Source organism: Humulus lupulus, chromosome 9 (genome assembly GCF_963169125.1).
Source record: "Humulus lupulus chromosome 9, drHumLupu1.1, whole genome shotgun sequence".
Lineage (NCBI taxonomy): Eukaryota > Viridiplantae > Streptophyta > Magnoliopsida > Rosales > Cannabaceae > Humulus > Humulus lupulus.
This window is the reverse complement of record NC_084801.1, coordinates 136,517,101-136,521,953: the sequence shown is the minus strand read 5'-3', so window position 1 is coordinate 136,521,953 and position 4,853 is coordinate 136,517,101. Positions and strand designations below refer to the sequence as shown.

Here is a 4,853-nt window from a genome sequence, read left to right as displayed (position 1 = left end):
CTTGAGCAATACCCATGGAGCTGACCATGATTTCACCGCCTTGGCCATTTGTTGTATGGGGGATTGACTTAATTGGCTCATTGCCAACTGGAATAGGAGTAGTTCGCTATGCGATTGTTACCATCGACTACTTTACTAAGTGGGTTGAGGCCAAACCCCTGGCGGCTATAACCTCGAAGAGAGACTTAGATTTTGTCGTGAAAAACATCATATGCCATTTTGGACTCCCAAAGAAGATTGTGTCTGATAACAGGACTCAATTTGACAGCAACCTATTTATAACCTTTTGCAAGAAATACGACATAATGAAGAGTGTCTCCTCAGTAGCATACCCTCATGCTAATGGGCAATTTGATGCAGTAAACAAAACCCTAAAGGTGAGCTTAAAGAAGCAACTAGAAGATACTAAAGGGCTATTGTAACACCCCACGTCACTATGGCTGCTTCCTGGAATGACGACTGGCCCTACAAACCAACACGATTCTTTCCAGCGTGCTTTGTCCTCACTCGCATGCTTCCTGGGAAAACTTCCCAGGAGGTCACCCATCTTGAGATAACTCTAGGTCAAGCACGCTTTAACTTTGGAGTTCTCAAGTGATGGGCTACCGAAAATAAGATGCATCTTGTTGGCATAGGTAGTATCCATCAATCCATTTAAGCCCTCTTCAACTGTGTAGTCCCATACCTACACAGTCTTAGAATCATCACACTTGACCTTCCCCAGGCAGTGTGGGATTGCACAAATTTTACCCAATCTTTCCCTCTATGGATCACGGGATTCTAACTATCACAATCACCCTCCCTTACGGGCCCGACGTCCCCGTCGACCACACTTTCGACTGGGTCAAGGCTCTGATACCATTTGTGATGCCCCACGTCACTATGGTTGCTTCATGGAATGACAACTGGCCCTACAAACCAACACGAGTCTTTCCAGTATGCTTTGTCCTCACTCTCACACTTCCTTGGAAAACTTCCCAGGAGGTCACCCATCTTGAGATTACTCCAGGTCAAGCACCCTTTGGGGACATCCAATAAAATTAGAATGATACAGAGAAGATTAGCATGGCCCCTGCGCAAGGATGACATGCACAAATCAAGAAATGATATAAGAGCCTTGACCCAGCCGGAAGTGTGGCCGACGAGGACGTCGGGCCCATAAGGGGGGGGGGGGTGATTGTGACAGTCAGAATCCTGTGATTTGTAAGGGGAAAGACCAGGTAAAGCTGTGCAATCCCACACCGCCTGGGGAAGGTCAAGTGTGATGATTCTAAGACTATGTATGTATGGGACTACACAGTTGAAGAGGGCTTAAATAGCTTGATGGGTACTACCTATATCAACAAGATGCATCTTCTTTTCGGTAGCCCATCACTTGAGAACTCCAAAGTTAAGCGTGCTTAACCTGGAATAATCTCAAGATGGGTGACCTCCTGGGAAGTTTTCCCAGGAAGCGTGCGAGTGAGGACAAAGCATGCTGGAAAGACTCGTGTTGGTTTGTAGGGCTAGTCGTCATTCCAGGAAGCAACCATAGTGATGTGGGGCATTACAGCTATGGCCAAAACAGCTCACGCAAGTGCTCTAGGCCTACAGAACCTCACATCGCACATCTACTGGTACACCCTTCTCTTTGACCTTTGAACATGTATAGGGAAGGGCTGCCAACGCTAAGTCAATTTTGTCTACTCCCATGGCCAAAAGATCAATATACCATTCCCTATCAATACCCTCCTCAAGGAACCTTAAGGGTAAAATGGTCATTTAACTTAAATTTCCACTAAACCTCAAATTACACCACCGATTCTTAATTTAGCAACTAAACCATCAAGCATAATTATTATACCACTTAATTTCACTTTACTAATTATCTCAAATTCTTGAAATTCCCAAAATGTCCCTAGGCTCGACCCGAGCCGGGTATTTATCCCCTGTTGTGACATCTCGATTATATAATAATATAATCCACATAAATTCCACTCATTCCCTCCCGGCATGCAGATCAAGGTACTAAACCTTATTAGGAGCTTTAGGACGCTACAACTATCCTTTCATAATAAAAATTTCGTCATCGAACTTTATCTGAACAGTTCGGGATTCTGGTCATGCACATCCGACTCTAACTCCCAAGTCGCTTCCTCTACTTTGCTATTTTCCATAACACTTTCACTAACATGACAATCTGATTCCTTAAGACTTTGACTTTTCTATTCAGAATCTTTACTAGCTTCTCTTAACAAGATAAATCCCCCTGTAATTCCAAGGTCTCATAACTCAATACATATATAATATTTGACACATATTCATTAGTGTAAATACATGAAACACCCTGCGAGTCCCTAACAATGTTGGGGCAAGGCTAATCTATAAGCCACTTGTCAGGATCCAAAAAGGTCCAACAACTTAGGGCTCAATTTTCCTATCTTTCCAAATCATTTTATCACTTTCATCGGTGAAACTCAAAGAAACACATAATCTCCAACCTAGAACTCCATGTTCCTACGTTTGGATATGCGTAGGTTTTCTGTCCATTCGGTGAAGCGAGCATTCATGCTCTAATTTTCTCAATGGCTTTATTGGTCCTCTGAACCATTTCAGGACACAGATACTTCCTTTTGCCCATTTCATCCCCAGAAAATGGGTAATCAACATTTTCTACCAAGTGACATCTCATACAGAACGACTCTGATTGATAACTAGTAATTGTTGTTGTAGGAAGCCCAATCAAGGGATTGTACTTACTCCAAGGTCCCTCAAAATCCAATTCACACGCCCAAAACATATACTCTAATGTCTGAATTATCCTCTCAGATTGTCCATATGTCTGAGGATAATAAGAAGTACCATATCCCAGCCTTGTACCCATCGCCCTCTACAGGCCTTTCCAAAGCTTGGAAGTAAATATGGGATCTCAATTCAACACTATAAATTTTTGTGCCCCATGGAAACGCATAATCTCCATCACATAAAACTCAACATATTGATCCACATTATAGTTTGTTCACACGGGCAGAAAGTGCATTGACTTGGTATATTAATTCACGATCACCCGTACAGAATCATATTGCCCCACAATCCTAGGCAATCCATCCACAAAATCCATGGTTATATCTTCCCATTTTCATTCCGGAATGCCCAAAGGTCATAATAACCCCAGTGGCTCCTGATGTTCAACTCTCACTTGCTGAAGAGTTAGGCACTTAGCCCCTGATAAAAATATTACAAATCTTGATACATCCTAGTAGTGTATGAGACTCATCTAGAATTTCTTTCTCAATACCAGCATCCATCGGAATCACATATCTGATCTTCATATCTCAATAGATCTATGACAAAATAATAAAGTCCTTAGCCATTCATGTTAAGACTTTCTCTCTATACATCACCATTTGTGGATCACTCTTTTTCACTTCTTTAATTATTTCCATAAGGGTAGAATGAAGAGTTATATCCGCCAATTTACCAATCATGAACTCTATGCCAGTAATATTCATTTCCTCAATCAACTTTGTTGTGATCTGTTTCGAATTATACACTTGGCTCGAACCTTTCCAACTTAAGGCATCAAACACCACGTTGATTTTTCTTGGACGATAAAGGATTTCACAATCACAATCCTTCACCAATTCTCACCAACGTCTCTATCTCATATTCGGAACTTCTTGGGTAACAAAACACTTTAAACTCTTATATTTGTGTGTTTCACACACTTCTCCCCATATAAGTAGTGTCATCACACCTTAGGTTCAAATACCACTACTACTAACCCAAAGTCATGTATAAGATATCTTTGTTCATGTTCTTTCAACTTCTTCTAAGCATAAGACATGACTTTCCCAGCTTGCATAAGGGAACATCTTAGTCCCTATCGCGACACATCACCATACACCACGAGCTTCTTGTTCTGAGATGGTAAATTAAGCATTGGTGCAGTGATCATTCTCTACTTCAACTTTTGGAAGCTCAGTTCACACCTATCAGCCCACACAACTCTTAGGTTCTTATGTGTTAATTCATTCAAAGGTGTTGCAATCCTCGAGAATCCTTCAACGAAACGCCGATAGTATCCTGCCAATCCAAGGAAACTTATATGATGGAAAAAAATTCAGAGCATGCAGCGAAATGAGCGTGGTGGGCCCATTTGGTAACAACCAAAATATTTCTCATTACTCATATAAATAGTTTATATGAACAAGAAAACATCCATACAGAAACATTAACATACAATATTATTAATCATGCAACATATATATAAATATACAATATATTTATATATAACATATAAACATACAAGAACATGAACTTTTACCTCTTGAAGCCTATCAAGTGTCCTTGAATCATTTCATATATTTATCGATATTCCTATCCAAAGCTTTAAGCACTCAAGCCAGGATCTTCCGAAGTGTTCTCTACACCTCAAGATGTGTGTGGGCACATAGGGAACATGGATTTGCAATTTTAAGAATCACAATTATTTCTCAACGCATGAGAACTTGGATTATGGTCTGAGAATGGCTAGAATAAAGAAGAAGAAGAAGAAGAAAAAGTTTTTGTCTGACAAAAATTCTAAGAACTATTCTGAGTTGTGTTGTTATATGTATCTTTTTTCTTCTTTTTATTCTATATCATATATATATATAGATATTTCTATTACCTTATTATTCCTAATAATAATAGTTATATAATAATATCACAATGATGATAGGATTTAATTTAGGTAAATATCTAATTTACCAAATTTGAAAAAACTATTTTCAAATTATTAATTAATTAAATAAATAAAATAAAAACAATACTGATACAATATCAGTACAGTTGGTACACACATGGCATAGTTTTTGGACTGTGCATGCGTG

The 4,853-nt window shown here is 39.5% G+C and overlaps 1 non-coding gene across 1 annotated transcript; it reads left to right on the top strand.

Moving 5' to 3' along the window:
• Window positions 1-1,014: 1,014 nt before the first annotated feature.
• LOC133802678 (U6 spliceosomal RNA) lies at window positions 1,015-1,118 on the top strand. Its single transcript, XR_009877424.1, has one exon. It is a non-coding gene; the product is annotated as a U6 spliceosomal RNA (small nuclear RNA).
• The last annotated feature ends 3,735 nt before the right edge of the window (window positions 1,119-4,853 follow it).